Genomic DNA, 24,959 nt, shown 5'->3' on the forward strand with positions numbered 1-24,959 from the left:
AATGGATATGAGAGGAGCAGAATTTTCCACTCCCTGGCTTGCTAGGTCATGCCTGGAGTAGACTTGGTGTCCCTGTTGTCAGTAAAATGAGAATAATACATGAAGTTGTTCATAGGCTCAGAAATTCTTCACTGATTTAAGCCTCTGTGAAAACAAGATAGGAACTTAAAATTAGTGCCAGTGTTTTTAACTGGCTTCTAGAACCAAAACTTAGCAATAATTTTGCACCTACATGGCAGCTGGAGAACCTGCCTAGTTTTTGTCCTTTCTTTCAACCCTCTGCTTAACCACAGCACACATCAAAGTATTACCAAAAAACTGAGCGTAGGAATTCATATTTGAAGAGCATTATCCATAGATGACTTCATGTTTATTCCAGTCTTCCTTATTTTGAGGTTCTGAAATGCTTTTGTAACTTTTTCCATTCACATCCCTGCCTTGAACTGAAGCCATGTTGAAAATGATTTTGCATTCTCTAACGAAAACTTCCAACATTTACATCCAGCTCCAGCAACACTTTACTGCTATAGCCCTTTTTTTTCCTAATCTGCAGAAAGGAGCAAATGGAAATGAATAGAAGCTGGCATGTTTCTTCTTGTGCAGTTTTATTGGTGTGCATGTTTGTTCATTTGTCTCTTCACTTGTAGAATTCCATGATCTTACAAAGTGGTTTGCGGTTTGGTCTGAATCGGAGAGACTTTCCTATTTTTCACATTTCAACCATTTCTGACATTTTCATGCAATAGAAACAATGCAGCAGAGGAGCCACTGTTCTTTTGAAAATAGCCATTAGATGCACTGGTGCCATCTCTCTGCTTTGAGAAGATTTAAAGAGTATCTTAGTGGAATTTGGAGCGTATTTTAATGAACATTTTTAGAAGCCCATTTGTTTGTATGTCCATGCCCAATTGTCCAAAGCTTGCTAGCAGACATATCCCAAAATGTGGATTTTATGCACAATCTTGATAAGGGTGCCTGCAGTTCTTGCTGATTTTTATGTGGAATATCTGTGTTGCTGCTCACCTATAGTCACCCATTATGTTGTTCTCATGCTTTGACTTAAAATGGGGAAGAATTTGGCTGTATCCTAAGCATGTATCCTAAGCATCTTCATATTTTAATGAAGATTTATAGAGGCCCATTCATTTGCATTTCCATGCCCAATTGTCCAAAGCTTGCTAACAGTGATAGACATAGCCCAAAATGTGGATTTTATGCGCAATCTTGATAAGAGTGCCTGCAGTTCTTGCTGATTTTTATGTGGAATATCTGGATTGCTGCTCACCTATAGTCACCCATTACGTTGTTCTCATGCTTTGACTTTAAATGGGGGAGAATTTGGCTGTATCCTAAGCATGGGACTGAGCAGCAGCACGTGGAACAGGGTTTGGTCAGACCTATGACTGCTGGAACGTGGATTTGAGCGTGATGGCACATCCACAGCTGTATTTTCTTTCGAAAGCAGCACTCTGTGCTGTACACACTGTAACAACAATAATACTCTGAAGCAAGAGGTCACATTGATCCACACTGGAGTTCACTGGTCCTCAGACTTCAGCTGAGGTCAGTAATGAACTGAAACAACCTTCCCAGCATTTGCTTTTCCTAGTAATGGTGCCAGTGGAGGAGCTGGGAACGGCCTCCTGGAGTTTTCAGGGAAACTCATTGTTCACATAAACCCTGAGAAGGAATTTCCCTTCCTTCTTGGCCTGCTAGGTATGCAGTCAACCATACAGTTTGCTTTAGCTAAATACCATCTGCATTTTTATTTTTGTTTTGTTTGCTGACTTACAACCCTCCAGAGTGTATCACTGTGGTGTTGTATAGTCCACCTTTGTCCACCTGGGATTTGCTGCTGGTATTATGCAAGTTGTTGGGCATGGAAAAAATGGAAATGGGTGTAAATTTCACCTGTATTGTGCCTTCAGGGGAACAAGCACAAGTGCTTTGGTTGTTTTGGGGCTGCAGTTTGCCTGGGGCACATGTGGTTACGTATTTTGTCCTGGTGGACCTCTGTGTGCTGGAACCTGCACTCCTAGGAAGACATCACTCTCCTGAGGATGAAAGTGGCTTCTTGGTTGTCTCTAAAGAAGATCCAGAGCTGGTGCACTGCAAGAAAAACCCCAGCATGCCAGGAGTCTGTTGGAGGTGGTGTGCATGGTCAGGCTGGTGACATCCATGTCAGGCAGAGCTTGGGGTGGTGACACTGAGGTGGCCAAACAGCAGAGCAGTCCTGTTGACTCTGGGCTTTCTGGTGATGGAGGATTTATGGAATCTGGTGGTGGAGGATTTGTGCAAAGACAGGGAATGTGCTGTGTACAAGCCCTCAGGTGCTGTGTTAGAGGAACAGGGCCCCGTTGCTCTGGGATCCAGGCTGGATCTGTGCCGCTCGGAAATACCATGGCCAAGGCAATAAAACCACCCAAAGATGCCAGGAGCTGGCTTTGCAAAGAATAGTATTGTTATTGATGGTTTTTCATTAACTAGGTTACTCCAGCTTCCTGTTATCAGACATATTTTAGAGTTGAGTGTGCTGTATTGTATCAGAGTTCTTTCTCCTGCTTCATGGTCCAGAAGTTCGGCTTTTCTTTAGAGATAGCATTAAGCTGTTTATTCAGTATCCCTTGTGATCCAAACATGGCCACGTTGTTTGGAGACACAAATCTTCAGTATCACTGCGGTCACTGTATGAACTTCCTCAAAGCTGGGTAAGATTGAACTATTGGTTAATTTTCAGTGAGCAAAATTTCCTTTTTTTGTACAGAACTTGCCTCCACAAGCAGTGTGATGATAGAGCTGGCTGCATGACCACATTTAGTAAAACAGTCTCTTACCAAGGGTTCTTGCTGTTAAATAAATCAAAACATGCTATTTCACTGGGTGATTTGTGGGAAATTAAGTAAAAGTTTTATAATTGGAGCCTCTGCAAATGCTAAATAGCACATCACAATAAAATTGTTCAAGTCTCCTTACATAAATTGTTTATATGCTGCTAATCCTTTCTTACAATGAAAAGAGCATTCGGTGGAGTTTTAGTACGGGGAATTTGTATAATCTTGTAGTTACTTACGCATTTGACTTACATGGTTTGGCTGACAAACTTATTGACAGTTTTTAAACCTGAAGTTCCTACCTGCGCCCAGCTGGAAGTTTCTTGTATGGCATAGTTCTCAAATCTCCTATTAGGACTGCAGAAAAATCTGGATTACTCTGACTCTGCAAAGGAAAGAGATTGCACAGAATGCATTTTATTATCAATCTTTCCAGAGTGAAATTTCATCCTTCTTGCAGTACCTTTGTCCCCAGCATTCTGCTAATGATCCTCTCCTTTTCACTTGGCACACCAAGTCCTAAACCTTCGTTCTTGAATGCTTGCATGTTGAAACCTGGGAGAGACCTTCTGTAGCCTTAACCTTTCCTTGCCATGGAGAGCAGCCAGCACATAGCAAAGCACTGGTGGAGAGTTCGGGATGCGATGGCCAACGTGCGCTCGCTGTGCTGGGAGTGAAATCCCTGGGCTTGGCTGGAAAAATTTAACCCAAGAGCTCCACATCCGTGTCCCTGCTTGTGGAGGAAGACGTGGAAGGGGACTGGTTCTCAAAGGATTAAGTTCTCAAGGTTTTAGGAGACATAAAGCAACTTGGTTCACGTGTGCGGCGCTGTGGCCTTTAACACATTACATGTACATGCGTGGGCTGGGGGAGGCTCGAGGAGAGGCTGAGCTGAAGTGGGGTGAAAACAGAATTAGGGCTGACCTAAAGTCTGCACTCAAACTCTGGGGAATAGAGCGATGTACTGAGGGCAGCGCGGTTGGGTGGAAGTGCATGGTCAAATTTTCCCTCAAATCTGGATGGTAAATAAGAACATACTGTCTCTTTTGGTGACCTTTCTTCAGTTGTACCCATCTGGTTGCTCCATCTCCTTGCTCTTTCCAAAGAGGAACGCACAGGGAAATAAATAAGGCATCACCAACTATGCCAGAGTGAATTTGCTTACAGATATGTGAGTATGAATGGTGTTATGAAATGGGAAAAGTTGGGTGTAGGGAATTTTCGGATCCCAAGATGGAAATAATTTTGGAGAAGTATAGACAAGTTTGAAGCATTACCAGAAGAAGTGAAAGTTGGTAGGCCTTTTTTTTTCTTTTTCTGCTGCCACCCAATTCCCTACCTTTTGGCAGCAGACAAGGGTTTTGTTTTGTTTTGATTTTTTTTCTCCACGAGACTCAAAAAAACATGAACAAGCCTGCATGGATTTTTATAACATGATACTCACATCATGGGATTGCAGAATAATTTGAGTTGGAAGGGACTTCATGAGGTCTCCTGTCCAACCTCCTACTCAGAGCAGGATAAGCTTTCTCTGGCATTTACCTGGTAATGTTGCTGCAAATGAAATTTTAGAAGTGATTGTGTTGTGCTTATTTAGTCATTGTAGTGAAAAAACACTTGACAGAATAAAGTATTCTGCCAAGTTGGTCAATGCTATGGAAGGAAAATAGTTAATGTCCAAAAAGCAGGTGTTTTTTGGGAGATGGAGGCAAACAGGATAAAGGGAAGATCCGACACAGAAATAGTGAAATTATTTTAAATATAATGCAGAGTTGGGGGAGTGGGAATGGCAGGAGGACGTGTGAGTTCCCCTGTTTCAGCAGAGCTGTGTTCCCTACTGGACTGCAGTGGAATTGCTTGGAGAATTGGAGATCTCCTGATAGGTCCTTATCTAGCAAAGTGTTTTATGCATGTCAGCAATCCACATGTAAATAGGATCTTGTGCACTCAGGCCTTAATTTTTAGTAACAGTTATTTCTGAAATTCCTCTATGAACTGAAAGAACGACAATAAAAGTAATTATGAAAATATTATATGTTTTCTGAAAAATGGGATTTCCTGACTTCATAATTAGACGTAGTGGACTGACTTGAGTCTGAGTAATCCCAGTTAAGACTGGGGACCATTATTGCTGAATTTAAATGATATTTGAGGTGAAATAATGTGACACAAATGTTGGATGTGGAAAGAGGTGGAAGGCTGATTATTTTTGTGTAACTAATGGAGCTAAGAAGAGAGTTAGTTAATTCCTGGGCATTGGCTGAGGCCAGTGGAGGGATGTGGGTACATGTGCTGAGAGAAGAAATTACATGACAAATCTTAAAAATATCCAGCACCTTTGGAAGAAGAGGCGTTCAGATAAGCCCCTTTGCAATGCAGGAAGTTGTGCTTGTTAAAATCAGTCCTTAAAATCAGTGAGCTGCAGGTCTCAGCACTGCTTGGTACCAGGGCTTGTCCAAGGAATATCTTGGCACCAGCTGGGCTTGACCAGGAAATGCTTTTTTCTGGAGCTTAGTGTGGAGGGGAAGCAGCTTCGCTTCTCTTTGAAGGCATATCTGGGGAAGGTGTATCACAAATGACTCTGCCTGAGCAAGTTGATAAAAGCATGTCTGGGTGACAATAAATGTTTTCAGCTTTGCCCTAAGCAGCCACTTCCTTTGAAGTTCCTGTAGTTCCATTATATGATGTTTGCAGTGCAGGGAGAAGTATATCAAACACGTTTACAAGGCAGCTTCTATGGTACAGAGAACTCCCAGAAGGTGAGAGAAAAATCTTTATGGAAATATGAGGACCCTACTCCCCAAAGTGGATTTACAAGATAAAAATCTCATTTATCCAAGTGTATTTAGTCCATGTTTTTATGTGCAACCTGTCATTTCCCAGTTTTAGGAGAAAACTGGGAGAAAATCTTTATCCCTCCTAATTCAGGCTCAACCTGCAGAGAAATTTTACTTCTCTTTCCATCAACTCATCATGGGAGGGGAAAGAAAGAGAATATTGAAAACTGAATTATGACTTAGTTGTCGGGGCAGATGGAGTTAAAAGGGAGCATCTGAGAAAATGTGAGGTTTTGATCCTGCATTAATTGTAGTGGTAATGAGTAAAAATGGGCTACAGAGTAAAGACTTTATATAGTAATATTCTTAGGTGTGGGTTTAAGTTGGGCCTTTAATGTGTAGGAAAACAACTGAGGCATGAACAGTGCAGAAGAGACTTTGGGTGTCTTGAGTTTTTCATACCCAGCACAAATTGACAGGGTTTTAGTAGCAGCTTTTTTCTATTTAGTTGCATCTCTTGTTCTGGGAAGTGTGTTCTGTCTTGGACTTTTATCTGCAGGACAGTGAGCTTGATATCTGCTTAAGGTTCCAGCATGCTGTACTTCAGATCTTCCATGGACAGGAGCTTGCAGCAGCTGATATCCCTGGTATTTGGCACATAGACACAGCAGGAATGGGGTGGATAAAGACAGTGTGGAAGCAGGAACCTGCTTCAGATACAGCCACAGAAACAGTGATGGGTAATAGCAGTGCAATGTTAACAAAATGTTCTTCTGTTAAAAGGCAAAAACCCCTTCAGACCTGTGCTTCTGCCCTGGGAGACAGCTGCTGGCATTAACAGAGGGGTGTTGGGACACAGATAGTTTATAGGAATCTTATGCAACCTCCAGGTAAATGTTCAAACTGGGTGTAGCAGCTCTGAGTGGATCAGGTGGGAGGCCAGGACTCAGGTGATGTGGAGCTTGCTTTTATCTTGGAGAGCCATCCTGTTATTTCAGCACGCCAGTTACTTTCTCTGTGCATTAGCCTCCTGATTTTTGCAAAGTAAATCTAAAGGTTTCTGTCTTAACAGTCTGAGTGAGGAAAAACACGAGGATGTAGAGATGGGAAAGATGTGTTCGGCTCAGCTCTGTTGTTCATCAGTACAAGGATAACATGAAAGATCTCACGTACAACAGGTGCTGAGGGATCCAATAAATCCATGTGGCTGTTTGGGGTAGGATAAAACACAATTTTATTCTTTTGTTTAAATTCTGGAAAGTGAGATTTGCCAGAGAATTCACAGAATTAAATGAAAAGGTTCCTGTGGAGGGAGATTGGGTAGAGCCGCAGGAATGTCAGCCATGGGAATGCTAAATGAGAATTGCAGGTAGGTAGGTGGATAAACAGGGACAGAAGCTGTAATTACTGCCTGCTGTTTGGAAAGCACCCTGGTGCTCTCCAGGCCTCCCAGTGCAGCCCTGTGATGCCAACGCAGTGCAGAGGAGCCACAGCTGGCTGCCAGCGATTCATATCCATTTTGTGGAGTGGCTTTGAGATCTGCAGATGATAGAGCTGCTAAGTGTTGTTATGAATGATTCAGAGCTTCTGGCTCCTGTTTCCATACATGGATCATCAGGCTGTCTTCCTCTGCCATTTTAAAATAATTGTCTGAATGACCTGAATATCTTCGAAGTAGCTTGAATTTGCACTCAGGCACTGGCTTTAGAAATGAAGTCTTTCATCTGATACACTTAGCCTTAATTTTGCTTCTTTAATGGGATTCTCTTTACCCAAATTTACATGATTCAGCTTGCAGTCTGTTGGAGGTGATGTTCTCTCTCCCAGTGATAAATTTGCCCGAGCATCTCCCAGTATGTGTTGGGAGACACGTAGGTAGCTGTGTGTGTGCCACCCAACAATCAGGGGTTTGTTCACTTGTTGCCCAAACAATACTTGGGAAAAGCTCATGTCCCGCCTGGCTGTCACTTCTGTTGTTGTACTTTGCTCTTGGTGACATCATTTGGTGGCAGCTAAATGAAGTTTATTAATTGTTGGATGCTCTTTGACCGAGGATGTTGACTTTCCCTGGCAGCCAGGCAGGTTTTTCAGAAGAAGCTGCTAATCTACCATAATGCAGTAATTCAGTTATGAGCTTTCGTGAGACAGTGGACTGGAGCTGTTTTTGTAGATGGGAGATAAATAAAAAGAGAACTGAAAAGCTGGAGAGGGACTTTTGACAGGGGCATGTATTGAAAGGGGGAATAGCTTTAAACTGACAGAGAGCAGGGTTAGATTAGCTATTATGAAGAAATTCTTTACTGTGAGGCTGGTGAGGCCCTGGCAGAGGTTGCCTAGAGAAGCTGTGCTTTTCCCATCCCTGGAAGTGTTCCAAGTAAGGTTGGACAGGGCTTGGAGCAACCTGGGATGGTGGAAGGTGTCCCTGCCCATGGTAGGGGGCTGAAAGGAAGTGAGCTTTAAGGTCCCTTCCAACCCAAACCATTGTGTGATTGTCTGAATTACTTTTTCCTTTCTGATTCTGCACCAGCAGGAGTGAGCTCAGAAATGACAGAACTGTCTGCTGTGAGTGTGGTGCCTCAGAGGTCAGTCCTGGCATGGGGGACTCAGTCCATCCTGGCATGGGGAGCTCGGACAGACGGACATCCGCAGGGCACAGCCAGGCCAGTGATGCCCAGGGACACGCCATCAACTTCCACAGAAGGTGATCCCTGTTCTCTCTCCAGTTCTTCAGAAAGCTGTTTATAGACTTGTGGTTGTCTGCTGAGGAGGAGAGCAGCAAGGTCAGCGAGGTTAAGGAAATGCTGGTGCTCATTCTCCTTGTGCTGAGAACAAGGCTGAGTGGCCAGGGAGTTTCCAGATAAGATACATCAAATGCAGCCGTGCTGCAGAGGCCAGAGAAATGTCATGAGTTTCAGCTGTGCTCATTAATAGCCACGTCCTTGTGGCTGTCCATGAGATCCATCCTCTTCACAGTCAGCTTTTCCATACAAGGGGGAGCTCAGCTCTTGCTGCTGTTCTAGAGAAAAACGGCCTCATCTTCCTCCCAATACTTCCTTCCCTGACTGTGTCCTCTCCAAAAATGTAGATCTGAGGCAATAAACATAATGTGTGTGACATCGAGGTGGAGTCAGTCGTGAAAAATACAGTCTAGAGCTAGCAGTGCACTTTGAGCATCTTGCCCTTAACCACAAGTTTATTCCTCCTCCCTCATAAAAATCCTTCTATTAACGTAAAAGGGTATTGCGTGATGAAATCCACTGTCTGCTCTTTAGGTTACTGTGTTTGCTTTCAAATTAATTCTTTTAAGAGGGAAATGGATCGGTTACTTTCACATTGCCCAAAGTTCTTTGTCCATCTCTGTGTTTTGGGCCAGTGCTACAAAATTTAGTTTGCAAATTTGAGGATGAAAATTCTTGGAACAAAAACTCTAAGGGGCACCATTCTTAATTAGAGTTTTCCATTTAAATAAGTAAATGAATTTTATGCCACAAATCATTATCTAAAAGTTCCCTTTTTTTACAGTAGCTTAAAGCAGCATTTGAGAATTTGGTATCACTGTAACTCATCTGACAGGGCTGTGACGTTCCTGGCTTCCCTTCTGAGAGGGAAAACATCCCAAATAACTGCCTGGAATAAGTCAGATGAATCATGTCATGCAAGTGACAGTTCCTTTGCAGTGACTTTAAAGGAGTTCCCTGTGACTAACCCAGATATCAACATCTGTGCTGCAGGTATTTAAATAGAAGTGAGAATGATCCCACTCATGAAGTATTTTCCTTGCTTTCAGTTGGGATGCTGTGCACTGGGTGGTTCATTAGGAGGAAAATCTGAACCAGAATTCCAAGGATTTTCATTTATAGATGATCTACCATTTTTTGCCCCAACAAAATTTTGCAGTGGAGTTTGTACTTACACGGAGGAATTTGTTTGTTTTAGTACTTGTGGTTTTCATTCAAAAGCAGTCAAAGCACCATGGTATATTCCAACTTGTGAGAGGTTCAGCATCATCCACCACTAGAGAGAGGGATGATTAGAGGGACAGAGCTGCATCCAAAGGGAACTGGAAAGGTGAGATTATTGCATCATTATGATTGAAATTGAACCCTCTTGAGCTGTTTGTCCATTGAAATTAGAGGCCTTGCTGGACTATTTCAGCAGGATGCTGCAGCCATGTGTTGATGTGTTACAGACTTGCTGGCAGAGCTGCAGACACTAACGCTGATATGTTCTCTGGTGTGCTTTGAGGAGTATTTGCCCAGCAGGTCCATGCTGTGTATCCAGGAGCATGTAAATGCACAAATAGTGCCAAACTGATGGAGCAGGGAAGAGCAGAATTCCCAAAGAGTGTGGGATGGATGGTGCTATGGCAGAGCTTTCTTGTGCTGCCTCAAGATTTTATTTTGGTCCTTCAGTGAGGATGATGATGGTGAGGGCACTTCGGGCACTTCAGCGCTGAATCCTACATAAGGAAAACTTTTTTTTTTTTTTTTTTTGCTGCAGTTCTAGAGCTGAGCTCTTCTTGTTTGGACGAAAGAAGATGGTATTTTTTCTTCCACCCAGACAAGAAGCACTCTTCTGCCATTGCCCTTTTGGGGTCTATCAACATCTCTCTCCTTCTCCAGCTCGAATTGACAGGATTTTTGCTTCTTGGTTTTTTTTTAATTTTTTTTCTTTTTTCCATTGACATGAATGCCCATTCCAAAGACTGAGTCAGATGTTGAAGTGCTCCTAGTAAATTGTTAATCCCTGTCTATTGAAGCTGCCCACGGAGGGAATGTGGGGTGCAATGCCATGACAAGTACCAGCTCCCAGCGCCCGCAATCGTTACGGTGGCGCTGAACCGACTTGTTCTCCTTTGAGGGAATGTTGCTTGCTTGCTTGGAATGTTGGTACATGCTTGTGCTAATGCACTTTCTAAGTGGGCTGAGTTAAATTAAGGAACTGGCAGCAGGAGCGAGCCAGGAGCCTTAAGGAAGTGGTGCTGCCAGGCTCTGGCATCCCTGCCAAGGCCAGTACACCAAGGCACATCTAGGCACACTCCAGAACGTGTCCTGCACAAGAGGTGACTTGCTCGTGGGGCTGTGACTCAGTGTCATGGGCTGCTGTGTGTTTGCTTATCTGTCATGGAGGTCTGTGGGGCGGGAAGTGCTTGGCATTTCTGGAAAAGTCACATCTTGCATGGGATGCTGTGGGTCGGCTGCTTTTTCCCCTGTTGTTTGGTGGTGCCTTGAATGTCTCCCTGCCATCAGTTTGTGCCAGTGATGTGTTGGAGAGGCTGTGGATGGTTTTTGGTATATTGAGCTCTCAGGGAGCATTGCTCAGCTCACAGTGGAACATGGCATTGTGCATCCAAAGGCTCAACTCTCACCCCCGTTTGCCATTTTCCTCTTGTCTCAGCTCCCTCTGGCATTCAGATACTCTCCCAAGACATGAAGAGATTTACCAAGGCTACACTGAGATGAGAGCTGGAAGTGCTGGAGCTCAGCTCTTGGCAGTCCCTCCCTCAGCTGGCTGGCTGACACTGCCTTCCCAAGCAGGCACATTTTTCCATGCCATTGTCTGCCTGTCCTGGTTCTTTGCCTCCTGAGATATCATTTTACCTGTACTTTTCCATCCCAGGAGGGGATAAGCACGGTGTGATGCCGAGCAGAGACTTGTGATTTCACTGAGATGCCAAGAGTTTCAAATGTGCCATCTAGTGGTATGAGCTTGGAGCACTCAAAATAAAGGAAATCCCCCCAAAAATCCACCCTCCTCCAAATGCTTATTATTTCTGAAGTGTTCCCATGTTTGGGGCAGAAAATGAGTGTTTATGGCCCCTGCTACCCTGTTGGGGTTTCTGAGTGCTGGGGAACTGAGCTGTTCAAGGATTTCTTAATCAGAAGAAGGAACAGGGAGTTTTTGAGTCTGTTATTTAAAGTATATGCTAAGAGATCTGTACCTTCATACCAAGAAAACACACTTCATGCTGCTGTTGCTTCCCATTGGAGGAGCTGAATCAACTTTGCCAACAAAATAAATCTTAAATTAAGATTCCCTTTATTGGTGAGGAGGAGAGAGGGAGGTAGCAGTAATGTGCTTGTCTGTGTCTGTGCAACAATTTATTATCAGCACCCTGTTGAGAGATGCCCTGTGTTTGTGGATCAGTACTAGGACATATTCCACCCCAGCTCATAACCTGAACTACTTCCAGCTTCCTCCCCACTAAAGAAGAGAGCACCAGAGTTGCAAGAGGCTTGGAAAAAAAGCAAACAAAAAACTTTCTGAAATCCTACATTCATCACCAAGATAAGAATAGGCTTACAATGAGGAGTGTTAAAAGGCATGAGGTTTGTACCACAATTCTGGCATGTTCATGCAGTAAATTACAGCCTGAATTAAATCTGTCTTGGGTGTTTGTCTTTGCTGTTATCTTCAGTTCAGGCTCTGGCACAGAATTAAAGTTGCTCAGGTTGATGTTTATGTGTGCTTGCTGTTCCCAGGATTTTTACCTAGAGGTCATCGTGTCCTTTTCTCTCATTACTAAGAAACTTGCTGGCTGTTTGCATTGGATTATGTGATCCATCTGTTGTAGCTACCAGAGTAAGTCAGGAGAGCAATTCCATCCTGCCTCGCCTGCCCCTCACGTCATCCTTTCCATGCCAGGGTCAGAATTCAGCCATTCCTGTCAGCTTCTGCAGCTCCAGATTGCATTTGTGAACATGACTTGTGTGCAGGCCCATGAAATGCAATCTAAAAAACTGCCAACCCTGGAACTGCAGACCTAAAATTACACAGCAGACACCTGTAGGATGAGTAAGAAGAGTTAAGAATCTCCGAATTGCCAGCAAGTGAAGTGGAAAGAAAAAGGTATGGCAATATTAAATGGTGTCTTGGCTTGGGGTCTGCTTAAACTGCTTGGATAAAACAGAAAGAGAATTAAGAAAAGAAATTAAAACATAGACTTCCAAATGCCCTGAGAAGCCCTTTTCTCTGTAGAGTAAGTGTCAGTCATCCCATTTTGAGTCTTTTATGTGATTCGGGAGCAGCGGCATATTTCAGAAGGAGGGGTGAGAGGTCACTACTCTGCTCATAAATAAATGTTCAGTATCAAAATTAGCATCAGTGCCAGTGCCAGGCTGTGGGCATAGGAGGAGAAAACAGAATTCAAGTCTCCCCCTTCCCAGGGAAGAGATTTTGCAATGGGAGGATGCAGAAGCGTGAGTAGCAACTCTTTCCCAAAGAGAATGTTAGTGTTGTGCTTTGTGCTGAACCTCAGTGCTGGGTCATGAACCCCTCTGAAAAGCTGGGCCAAGGTATCTGCAAGGTCAGTCCTGTAATAATTTAATCTTAAGCAAGAGGAGGTTTAGTTTTGATCTGGTTTAGTCCTTGAGCTGCCTCTGTGTGGTAACACAAAATGGGACGTGGCCGGGGGGAAAAAGCCTTGGTGCTATCAATGAAGTGCTGTGCAAAGGGCATGTGCTAATCCAGTGGAGACTGATTTATTTATTTATTTGGATGTAGACACCTAAATGGCACCAGAGTGGCTGTTTCTGTCTCCCTGGCTGTGTCTGTGCTTCGCTGTCCTCCCAGCCCACATCAGGCATAGCTGTATTCTGCCCAAACAGATTCTCTGCAGCAACGCAGCATGGAGACCACCATAACATTTTAATCACAACCTGTCATTTCTGTCAAGTGGGGTTTTTTTGTTGGTTTGTTGGGTTTCAGTGGTATTTTTCATTTTAAAGCTTCTGCTGCTTATTACCAATTTTGTGGTTTTTATTTTGAGTACAAGAGCTTGAGTTTTAAGACCTAGACGCATACCCAGCTTCTTGGTCCTGATGGCAATTTGAATTTGGAGGGAATTGACTCCGTGGTGATCCTGGGAAGTGTAGATTCTGCTGGAGCAGTGCCAGAAGCCTGCATGGGGAGGTGGGAACCAAACCTGTGAGATGGCCTGACCTGTGCTGCATCCTGGAGGGTTTTTGGAGTGAGCCCCCACTGGGCTGTGCTCCCTCCTGCCAGGGCACAGGGATAATCTAACAGGTTGATGCTGCAGCCAACAGTTCAGAAAGCTGTGTTATTTATTAGTCAGAGTGGACATACCTGGCAGGAGATATTTGTTTGTACTAGTGGGAAGCAGCATTTGACTTTATGACGGCAGTGCAGATCTTTTATTAGTAAAACTTAATGTGTAACAGAATAATTCCGTTGCACCTACTACTATACTGGCACGATTTTGTACAAAATAAGTTTGTTTCCTTGAAGGCCTTATATAAGGCTTAAAACTGGGAATGAATCCAGGCTGTTCGATCACAATAAAGGAGCTGCTTCAGAACAGGCTCTTCTTTGGGAATAGCCGTAAACACATTTATATATAGGCACTGCTGTTATACACAAAACTTGCTGAAGAAACGCTTCCCGAGATCCCGTGGTTTTACTGTGTGCCATGGGGACTCTGCTCAGGCTAAACCTGTTGTAGGAATTAGGGGGAAGGTTTAAAACACAAGATCGTCTCTCAAATCCGTGTCTGCTGGCAGGGCTGGGTTTTGAATGGCTGTAAAAGAAGGCATTCGGTAAAAAGGCTCGGAAACTTCGGCTGGAATCCTTCATATGCAAATGTAGGTGCTGTCCATGTTATATTTGGATTTCAGGGTTTTTCAGGTCCATTTCAAGGCGATGGGTAGCAGCCTTATGTGGTTTGATGGCTGGCTTTCATCACCCATCCTCAATTATTATACATGAGATCCACCAGCCCCCTCGAAGCCACAGTGCCTGCAGCTGAGCATCAGCATGGTTGGGAACAATAAGGGGCTGGCTTTTGGGAGTTTCTTTCCCTTCTAATTGGGCAGGACCCAAAATGACTCCCCTGCACAGCTCACCGATCAGGCTCCTGTCTTCAACAGGTACACTTCCATCTGAGCAGCGTGGGGATGTGAGATTTGGGGAGATTTGTGACCCGTTTGCATTCAGCATCGTTGGTTGTGTGCTCCGGTAGAGTTTTGGAGAGGTACAGGACAAAACATGGGAAGACTCCTGCCTTTGTGATTGATTTTTAAGGATAATTTACCATTTTGTTCCTCGCCTCCTTCCTAATGAGCTGAATTGTTAAAATATGTTAATGTAAAGAGACACACGAGGAAGGGTGAAGCAATATACTGACACGTTGGATAATTAGATCATCTCCTGCGCAGGAAAAAAGTCAAGTACGAAACAGGAACAAGAAACGCTTCCCTCCCCCCCCTTGTAGAGGCACCAGGTCTGGCTCTTTCTGCATGCAGAAGCAGGTTAGACAATTAGATCTTAAGTATTAATTAATTTTTTTGTGAGATTCCTGGAGATTCAAAGCAGCATTTGTAGTAACTGTCTCGTATTTGTCGGTTGCTTTTTTGGGGAGAAGTTGGGAGCCTTGTTTCACAGGGCTGAATTTGTGTGCTGTGTAATGTGTGATGAAACAAAAAATGTCTGTTGCTGGAACTGAATTTGTGGATGTTCTAAGCGATTAATCAGGTCTTCTCAGCAAAATACTAGTGAATTTTGTCCTGAATAGGCATTAGATCAAGGGGATTTTGTAAAGAGGCACGGGACATTGTGCCTGCCTTTCTGCTAGTATTCGCTGTTTTGGCAAAGCTGTGCTTCGTATTTCTAATAAGACTTATTTCTTTGAAATAATAATTAATTAATAATCACTAAGATCCCAGCCCAGTGTGAACTGATGCCTGCAAGGAGGGCTGTGACGATACTCCGCCTTTACTCACAGGAGTAAGCCCTCTCCATGGGTTAAGTTCACTTGTTTGATAAACATAACACTTTGCTTTTGTTCTCTTAATCACTTCCTTCGAAGAGTTAACTTCCTAAGCAGCCACAGATTAGTTCTCTCAGTTGTTTTAATTATTTTTCTTGTCACGCACAGTGAAGGTCTCGTGTTTGTGAAATGTCTTCTTTTATTTTTGTCCCCCCTTCCATGGCAGCCTCCGTGATGCTGGCACTGAGAGCCCAGCTGAAACGCGCTCTCCCCGCACTCCTGGCATTCATTTTTGTCCTTATTTTAAACCAAATTTCACTTTTTTTTTTTTGAATGGGAGTGCTACAGGACGTAACACTTTCCTTTCAGGGTGATCCCAGTGCTCCAGAATGTTGCATTCCCGTAAGGGGTACGCCAGAGGCTGTAGCAGAGGCTTCCACGTGCTCGCTGCTGAGTAATTTCCTTTTGTATTGCTGACAGGTGACTCAAAGCAGGAGGCAGCAGATGGCCACGTCGTTAGCTGGTGGCCACAGCCTTCCCAGATGAGTTTTGGAATTTCCATCAAAGTCGGGATTAGGCTCAGGATATGGCACAGAGCACCCCTGGGGAGCGTGGAAGAAGAGGAAACTCATTCATAGCGACTCATCTCGTGGTTGGGTGAGTCAGGGGTCTGCTGTTGGTGGTCACAAAGGCACGTGGCTGACGGCACCGCCTTTGTGTGCTCTGCAGGATGCAGACTGTCTCCAAAAATTAATTCTCCCCGCTTGATTTGTCCAGTGAGTTATTTCCAGAAAGGAGTTACTGTATTTTCTGGAATGACTATTGTGAAATTCTTTCTCTCTCTCTCATTTTTTTTTAAATACAGTGGGCAAGTTTTCAGCTGGTGATTTATCAACAAAGTATTTTACAGGATCCTAGTTAAGGGCTCATCTTAAAAAAACCCTACACCCTCTGCAATAGGGAAAGTAAAAGCATCTCGGTTTCCAAGTGATGAAGGAATAACCGAAAGAGCTGGTTCTTGGAATAGTAGCTCCATTGGCAGTCATTGGTGATTTCCTGTGCATTTGCTGCAAGAATCTCTCTGTGATGTGAGTAGGTGGTACTAAAGGGTTATTACGAAACCAATTCTCCACCAGACAGTTTTGAGTCATGGATGGGGAAGAGGGCTAGCAGCTCCGGAGCTTTCTCTTTGTTCAGCCACTGCTCCTGAAATGCACACCCGGGATATTCTGTGCCTGGGCACGCCAGGGGACAGGTGTGGGGTCACAAGAAGTGCTCTCCTTTGTGGCACCCCATGCCAGGGCGATGGGAACGTGGGCTGCGAGCCGGCACAGCCTGCGCAAGGTGCACACGGAGCAGTTTGCCCGGCTGCCTTTCCCATTGTAAGTATTTTCTCATGGCTTTTCCCAGACGTGGGAGACAAAATGGAGTTGCGTCAGGACGGATGCCTGTGCCAAAACGAGGTGGTGGTTTGGAGTGGTTTGGTTCTGTTCTGGAAGCAGATGGGCTGCCACTGGCAGGAGACAGTTGGCTTCTCCATCAGAAAGGAAAAAAAAAAAAAAAAAAAAAAAGAAGGGGTGTTTAAGGGAATTGGTCTGGCTCCTAAACCGAAGGAATTGTTGACCCACTGACTCAGTTGTGAAGCATTAGGGAAGCAGTCTTCCTGTGGTTTCTTTTGTTGGTGGCAGATTCAGAGCCCGGCTGTGAGCGTTTGGGTGTGAGCAGCAGAGCAGAGGCAGTTCTGGTACCTGCTGCTGTGGGCTTTGCTTGGTGCCAGGGAGGAGCTGGGGTGCTGACGGCTGAGTAACGCCCGAACTTTATTTCTGATGCTTCTCCTGATATTGCTTTGGTAAGTTTATGTGCTTATTTTCAGCGCTGAGATGGTATCTTGCTAAATGGGGTTGAGAGAAAGCCCTTCAGCAGCTCGTTAAAGAGGTGCTTTCATTTATTTTTTTTCCCACTGGAGCTTTTGCAAAAAGCACTGGCTGCCCTGCCACAGGTTAGGAGTCTGTGAATGAGGGGGAAACTTTCTTGATCAGGATGGATTTGTTTCTTGACAGAAACAGTTTGAAACTGCTTTTCCCTCCCACCTTTCACCTACAAACCTCTGCTGATACTGGTGCTGAGCAAAGGGGATGGGCCAGAGCTCCAGCTTTGGGACCACATCATCCCAGAGTCACGACTAAACTGTAATTTCCCTGTTACACTGAATGAACAAGGCTCTGGTCTTCTAGCATTTCACATGAAAATCAGATGTTCATCCCTGGAATTAAATCTAATGATACTTTTCCCTAAAATATGCCTGAAATAGAAACTATGTTATTTTTAAGTGGCTCTGTGAAATGCCAAGGAAAAAAAGATATCAATTAGTGGTTTCTGAAAAAAAAAAACCAAATCATTAACATACTATTGGCTGGAAGGAATCACGTTGGCTGAGAGAGCTGGGTCTGGAAGTTGTGCTCCCTGAATCTGCTGCCGACTCCATCGCTGTATTTGGGAGGAATTCTTTGGAGGGGGGAGCTTCTTGGGCAAGTAGTTTATTTTTAGTTGTCATTGAAATGAGGGCAGTGATATTTAACTTCCCTTTGGTGCTTTACCAGCATTAAGACTGTGTTTTCCATTTGGAGGGGATGCTGATACGGGATACTGTAGCTCTTGGATTTCCAGAGCATCGTTTGGAATGCTGAGATGATTTGAAAATGGGAAAAGCAGAATAGTGATTATTGACTCGGTCTTGCTCTGTGACGTGTCTTCTCCAAACAACAGCTGTAGGAATTGCAGGTTCTCCACAAATGGAGGGATCCACTGCTGTTATTTCCATGGATGGTGACACCAGTACACCTTGCCATCCCAAACCCACTTGTGTTGCCACTTACAGACAGCACTCAGGGATATTTTTTCCCTTTTTTTCCAAAATACCTGCGGAGGAGGCTCTCCATGCACCGCACATCCCTGAGGAGCACCAAATAAACCCAGTGGTTTAATTGAGGGGAAAACAAAAAGAAAAAGGAAGGTTCAGCATTGTACTGGGTTTCCTTTCCCTTCCTTAAGTGCTTCCTTTGGATCCTGGGAGAAGAGCTCAGGAGTGGGGAGCAGTTGTACCAAAGGCGTGGGAGGCCGGGTCAGGGAAGAGTCACTTGGTTGTTATGTGGGTGTGAAAAGCCTATGAAAAGGAAAGGGTGGAGGAAAATATTTGACTTGAATTAAACAAATAAAGGGGAACGTTATATGAATTAGATATTCAAAGATAGGTTTTTTTGCCAAGTATTTTTGTAAATTAGCTGCGTATCTCCTGAAAATCATTTATTTAACTGTAACCTTATCAGAATGTTCTCAGAAGGGATTTTTTCTTTTTCCAAAAGAAAAAAAAATCATTGTTTTCTTATCACTTCAGATGAAAAGAAAGGAAGTTGCAGATTTTTATTGCTGCTAAATTGTTAACTGTTAAACCTGTATTGAAGCAGCAGATCAGATTTCCTCAGGATCACAGTGGAGCAGTTCCATTTACTGAAAAATCCCAAGTAGGCCCTGTTTGAGGAGAATGAGTCTTAGAATGTTGAGTTCACTGCTGTGTATCCACCTGTGGGACAGGCAAAGTGCTGCTCTTGAAAATAATCTGGTTTGGGAAGGTGGCTTTTACCATTGATGCAGTGCACAGGGATGGTTTTCACCCAAAAATTGAATAAAACACATTTTGAAACCTGATTTTTTTTTTTTTCACAGAGTCACAGAATCATAGAATATGCTGAGTTGGCCATGCATGCAGTATCTCCTTTTAGTGGCAGCTTTGAAAATGTCACCTGATATTATTGACGGAATCTAAATGATATGTTGCAAAGGTGATGTTTTTCCATGCCTTTGGTTGTTATCTTGAGTTTTAAAAAAAAGGCAGCACATGGAGGCAGGTGGAACAGCACTCTGTCTCTGAAGCAGAGTATTGTTCATTGCAGTAGTTAATCAAAGTCTGGATTTTAAAAAAAGCAAACTAACAAAAATCAACTAATAAATCTGCCTTCATTATAAATTTTATCTATTGAAACACAAGCCATAAAATTGCATCTAAGGAAAACACTTCACAGTCCAAAACTGGGTGCACAGGTGTTTGTTGTGATGTCTTGTACCAAGTACTTGATGTTTTAGGTCTAGGTAGTGTTTTGATAATGTTGATTTTTAGTGATGTCTGAGGGATTCCCATGTGGAAGTTCACAGGCTGCTGTTTGTTTTGTAAATTTTCAAGGCTTTTTTATGGCCTGTAGCTATCTGGAGTTTGCAGCTAAAGTTTGCATAGGAAATGGTGAGCTCAAAATTGGACCTGGAAAAGAGGCGTGAGGAGTCTTCCATCACTCTGCTGGAATGGTAACACCAACACCTAAAAAAAAGAGGTAATTGAGGCAGATAAAAATATATGTTTTCCAGCAGCATCAGGTATGAATGGAAGCCACTCCTATCAGTGCATTTTCAGAGAGTTGTGTGTGTAATCTCTGCTGTCTCATCCCCTTGATTCCTTCTCACAGAATATTTTGGGTGGGAAGGGACCTTAAAGAACATCCAATTCCAACACCCTCCCATGGGCAGGGACACTTTCCCTGGACCAGGTTGCTCCAAGCCCTGTCCAGTGTGCCCTGGAACACTTCCAGGGATGGGGCATCCAGAATTGGATTTATTTCTGCTGCCAAACTGGGACAGCTCTAGGCAGTGCTGTCGTGTCCTGCTGGGACTGCAGGTGCTCCCTGGTGCAGCAAATGCACATTAACAGGCAGTTTCACTTCTCACCAAAGTTTGGGCACCTGAATTGTACCTTTAAGAACCCAAGTGGCTACAGAAATTCCCCACATGACCTGTTACTACAGGCTCAGGTGAGAGTGTGCATGCAGCTTTATTGCCAAAACATGAGTTTGGCAGCAGTGAGTCATACCTGGGAAGATCTCAGCTTTGCTCTTTGATTTACTTTTATCCACCAAGTATAAAAATATTTCCAAGAATACAGGTAGGAATACGCTGTTCCTGTTAGGGCAGAGCTCTCACTGGCTCTTAGGTGTGTTTACATAGCTCATAGGATGTATTTTTGAAGCTTTAGTATAAAGGGAGCTATGTATACATTTTATCTAATCTTCTGTGCAGTAGGCATGAGCAGTTCCTGGGGAAGGGACCAGAATACAGGGCTCTGCCCCTTCTCCTGGGAGTCTCTTTCTCATGGAGTCATACTTGCCCTCCAGGGCTTTCTCTTTATGGCTTTGTGAGTTTTGAATTCCTCTGAGCTGGCCCAGCTCCAGCGGGAGGGCAGAAAGCAGCCTCAGCCCAGGCTCTGCTCGAAGCCTGCTGGTTCAGGGACTTTGCAGGAGCCGGGAAATGCCCAGCCCTGGGAGAAGTGAGCTCTTAAACAGTGGGATGCTCTCTCAAGGTGACAGTGTTGTCCTCTGTGCACATGGCTTTGGGTTGCAGTGGTTGTTGGGTGTTGTTTTGCCCCTGGTGTTTCAGTGTGAGCAGACGGTACCTGCTCTGCAGGTTTCACATGTGGTTTCAAGGTCAGTTCCTTCCATGGCCATCCCTGATGACCAAGTGGTCTTGGAGTGATCCAAACTGAAGAGCTCAATTTGCTGAGCTGGTTGAAAAAGTGATTTTTCTTCTCCATTTCTTTTCTCTTGGGAAATTAGAGCTGCTCCATGACATGACATGACTACAGGGTTGCTGGTGCTGATGGGGAAGTGGGAGGAATTCATGGCCAGAAGCAAAAGAGAAGGTGACAGTGTCACTTATGGTGACAGCTGCGTGAACTTCATCAGCATGTACAGGAAACCTCACCTTCCCTGTCTGTTCATCACAGTGGAGTTCAAGGAAGAGCTAATTTAACCTTTTTCTCCAAAACAAGCACTCTGTTATACACTCTTTCCTGTGTTCCTTGAGCTTCTGGATTTTAGGTGTCTGCATTTAACTTCATAATCTGTTCAGAGCAGAAGTACCTAAGAAAAAGAAAAGTACCTATCCTAATACCGTATAGTGCCTGAGAGGAGTCCACCCCTTGCTAAAATTTCTGATTATTGATCATAGAATCAAAGGATCGTTTGGAGTGGGAGGAACTTTAAAGATATCTAATTCCAACCCTCTTTCTATGGGCAGGGACACCTTCCACTATCCCAGGGTGCTCCAAGCCCCATCCAGCCTGGCCTTGGACACTTCCAGGGATCCAGGGGCAGCCACAGCTTCTCTGGGCACCCTGTTCCAGGGCCTGCCCACCCTCATAGCCAAGAATTTTTTCCTAATATCCAAACTGAACCTTAAATCTTACTGTTCTATATAAACATGTAGAAATAAACTTTATAGAGCCTAATAGGCTCATAGCATTTATCAAACTGGCATTTTTGCAAAGAGCATCGCAAATTGTTCTTCTGTTCATACTTTTCAAAAAACTTCTCTTTGTCTATTATTCCACAAATCACCTCCTGTTGTAATCAGAGTCAGGATAGAATTTCCATTGGCCAGGAGGGGAAAAAAAAATCAAAATACCCTTGAACCCCTCTCTCTGCAGGAGGTTTTGGGGCAGCACTAGTTTGGGCAGCTGGGTTCCAGCAGGCACAGCACAGTTGGGAAGGATTATATTTCTACATGCCTTGCTTTCTACTCTGCTGCTTTGGAGTTTCTTCTCTTCTGCATTTTTCTCCCAATTTTCCTGGTTCACTCTTACTGCAGCTGCAATAATCCATTTTTCTCCCACAAACTCCTTTAAAACACCGGAGGTGTGCTCATGCCATGCCGTGTGTTCTTCTGCGCCGTCTTCTTCCCGCGTGTGTGTGCTTACCTAGCGGCTTGAAAATAGCAAACAAAGCACGTGATCTGAGAAACAAGCTGGTATTTTACCCCGAGGGAAGATTTTCTCAGTGCACAAATCAAGAGTTAAATAGTTAAAAATGCTGTGTAATATAGATCCAGCCGCTCTTAAGGCTCGCTGGCACGTAGGAGCGAAGTTATTTGCATACGTAAATGTTGACACAGTTGAGCTCTGTGTTATCAAATCCACTGTCAAAAGCTGACCCCGGGCGTTTTGCAAGGAAGGTGATGGTTGTCTCTTTAATGACATAAATTCTGTTGTGCCTGTGTTAGGAGAGTTCCCCACAACCCTGTCATTACTGAGCCCCTGCCAGTCACATCCCTACTGGCAGGGCTTTGATGGGAAGGAGCTGCAACTCCCAGCTCCGAGGGCCTTCTTTTAATTGAGCGCTGTGATTATCACACACCAATCAGTCGACTGAGTTGCTGCAGAAGTTGGCCAGCCCTGTGCTCAGAGCTCCTGTGGAATTACAGCATCAGAGATGTTAGAGATGGAAAGTGCATTAGATCATCCAGGCCATGGTCGTGCCAGTACATGTCTCCTGCCGTGTGGTTTTGGGTGGTTGTGCATTTGGGTTTTTTTTTTTTCCCTGCACTTTATGGCTGGGGATGCTTTAAGAACTGGGCCTTCCACTTTGATCCTCTGGAATCTTTCCCACAAAGTTCAATGGCAAGATTTTTCTTTGCCTAATATGTGCCCTAAATTTTTCCATTTCTTTACTTCATAATATTTCATATTATTTCAAGTCTACGTTCTCATCTTTCAGTAATTCGCTCGGGTGTTAACAGCCTGTAAATATGAGTGGAATAGTATTATGTGCTCTTGAATATTAAATATATCACTTATCTTAAGTGCTGCATGTTCAGTTTTTCAGGATTTGGGAAAATTCTACTGATTGAAGACAGATTTTAAATGGAACTGCTAATAGTATAATTTCTCAGATGCATATTTTATTTTAGTATAAGAGTGGTCTGTTCTGGTGTCATTTGAGAAATTGTTGAAAATTACCTGAAAAGACCAATTTGAATTGGAAATGAAAATGTTTTTGTATGGCGGAGATAAAATTGAAGTGATTTTTAACTCCATTGAGGCATTTAAACTGTGAGGAAGCTCTGTGTGCAGACAAGTCTGCAGAGGGCATTGCAGGGAAACCAAAAAAACTAGTTTTCTATTAGTGACAGAATTAGTGGAAGTTGCAGTCTAGTTACTGGAGTCTTCCCCAACCCCCCATCCCAGCTTTCCATTCAAATTCTTCATAACTATTGTTCTTTTTATAGTTTTGCTTGTTTCTGTGGGATTTGGGGTTTGCCTGTTTGTTGTTTCTCCCTCAGGGCTTGCTCTTCACTACCAGAAGCTTCGGGTGCCCGGGGAGGGTTGTCTCGAAAGTTTTCCTTTGTCTTGACCACTAAGAGCTAAATCTATAACCCCCCCTTTAAAAACAAAAAAACTTCAGTTTTTTATAGTTCAGTTTGCTATAAAAAGGACAAGTGGATTTTGTTTTCTTTGCAGTCACCCCATGAGAGGAGGACAGGGTGGGTGGTTGGTGTGAGCTGGTGCACAGCCATGCTGCCTTGAGCCAGGCCCTTCAGAGCTGCCCTCTGGACACGATCCAGCACAGTCCTCCAGTTTTCCCCAGTCCTCTGCATGTTCCTGAAGCATTACCTCTGGTTTTATTTCCAGAGTATCCCAAAGGTTTGGAGGGTTGGATGCCTCCAGGAACGGGGTTTTGGCAGGGTTGGGGTGTGTTGGGTGCCTGCTGGAGGCACAGCGTGCCTGGATGTGGCAGCAGTGCCCAGTCCTTATTCCATCCATCCTCACTCTGTCCAAAGAAAGTGTTTGGCTCATCCAGAAAGGATGGCAGGAGCGATTAGCAGTGATGTGGGTGGAGATTGATCTTATGGAGCCTCATGGACATGGGGAGCACAGAGCAGGAAGGTGCCTCCCCTCAAGCTCTGGATGCAGGGCATGGGGATGTTGATGAGAGAGGCAAGGACAAGGTCTTGGGAGGCAAAGTTCCTCTCCCTGAGTGTACTGGAGGTGTTTGAGGCTCAGGTTGTGTGACTGAGCAGGGAGATGAATGAGGGATGTGAAAATGGGTGGGTTAGGAGTGAGTAAAGGAAAGGGTGAGTGGGTGGGAAACGAGACTGGCAAGTGAGGGAGGAGGTGGGAGGGGGTGAGTGCATGGGGAGCGAGGTAGCAAAGAGTTGGAGTAGTGTTATGGGCTGGCTCTGTGAGGATACCTGGGAACAGCCACCCTCCTGGAGACAGGCACAGGGGATGGGAGCTGCCACAGGGGTGTGCAGGGCAGCCCACAGACCCTGCTGGCCTCTCCTGCTTCCCCTGGCATGGGATTTACTCTGCCTGAACGTCTCTGTGGCTGGGCATAAAGCAGTAACCCTCACCCTGGTCAGCTACTTGCATGCTGGTGCTATTCCTGCAGAAAAATGTCAGACCATATTTATGCATTTGCAAGGTTTTTTTTGCTCTAACAAAATCCCAGACAGAGATTTTTTAATCCATATGATTTATTGCAGCTTGTAGTGGGCATTCCCAGGAGCTGAAAGTTACCTGACTAATAAAAGGTGTGAAGGTGAAGGATATGCTGGAATTACAAACTTGCAATGCCTCAGCATAAAGACAGCTCCTAAACTTGAAATTCCTTTAGTTTTAATGAAGGAGATGGGAAAGTAAAGTAACTTTAAATCATTACCAGACCCTGCCTGACAAGGCTCTTATTGGGATATTTAACTATAAGTGCTGTGAGGTTGGATGTAGCTCACTGTGACTAAAATGTAGCTGTT

General features: G+C 44.2%; 1 long non-coding RNA gene across 3 annotated transcripts in view; it reads left to right on the plus strand.

The window, feature by feature from the left end:
• LOC102062255 (uncharacterized) overlaps nt 1-21,872 on the plus strand; it is a 97,304-nt gene extending 75,432 nt beyond the window's left edge. For all 3 annotated transcript variants that reach the window (XR_012579877.1, XR_012579878.1, XR_012579879.1), the window contains exon 3: nt 1-21,872. This exon is cut by the window's left edge and continues 15,481 nt beyond it. This is a non-coding gene — a long non-coding RNA (uncharacterized LOC102062255).
• Nucleotides 21,873-24,959: the final 3,087 nt, after the last annotated feature.

Source organism: Zonotrichia albicollis, chromosome 4 (assembly GCF_047830755.1).
Source record: "Zonotrichia albicollis isolate bZonAlb1 chromosome 4, bZonAlb1.hap1, whole genome shotgun sequence".
Lineage (NCBI taxonomy): Eukaryota > Metazoa > Chordata > Aves > Passeriformes > Passerellidae > Zonotrichia > Zonotrichia albicollis.